Consider the following 880-nt stretch of genomic DNA (forward strand, 5'->3'; position numbering starts at 1 on the left):
CAGATCCATCGCTTGTCCCTTCTTTGGTTGCTTTGTTTTCTTCCGTGGTTTGCTGAGTCTTCACTCAGATGGCTGTTTCCTGTCCCTTTAACGGTGTACGCATGTCTTGGGCAGTAAGTGTTGACAACGAGCTCTCTCTCTCTCTCACGTGATCCTCTCCTCCTCGCTGTCCTACGCCAGCAGGTGAGTACGCCGGCGCCTGCAGAAACATTTGGATACTCACAAGTCCATCACACCGGATTCCGCTGGTCCCACGCCACTCCATTCCTCTCTCACGCGATAGGAAGTATGCCAGACGGAGACATTCTGTTTGCGAATGTGGTCTTCATGGCGCAGGGGAGGGCGCGTTTCCGTTGAGTTGCGATGAGCTTCTCATGTATGGTCAAGCCTCGCCACGGCCTCGCGTTGCGGCGTGCATTCATCGCTTCAAGGGCCCCGCTCTCGGCAGATTCACGGAAGCCGCCCGCGCCGTGGGATAAACGCCGTGCAGCTCGCAGAGCACACGGGGTGGCACCTCCACAGAGTGTTTGGAGCGTGGCAACGCGTGCGCAGCTTCGCAGGCACGAACGATCTTCGGATGGGCCCAGCACACGGCGCCCCTGTCCATCCACCGCGTGACCGTGTCGTGTTGTGCCAAGCACACCTATGCTCGGAACATCCCTGGTGCTCTGCGGAGGCTGAGCCCGCCAGCCGCTGGGACGAGATACCGCGGCCGAAGCCCCGGAGTGGCCTGCACATTGCGTCTGACGAGAACCTAGTCGACTGACCGAGTCGCGATCCCATATACGAGACTGGAAGGGGCACAGCTGGTGACACGGAGAAGTGAGGCAGGCAGCTGGGACGGACAGGAGGCGCCGCACTCTCGTATGTAGAGGCGGCA

Source organism: Leishmania donovani, chromosome 36 (genome assembly GCF_000227135.1).
Source record: "Leishmania donovani BPK282A1 complete genome, chromosome 36".
NCBI classification, from domain to species: domain Eukaryota; phylum Euglenozoa; class Kinetoplastea; order Trypanosomatida; family Trypanosomatidae; genus Leishmania; species Leishmania donovani.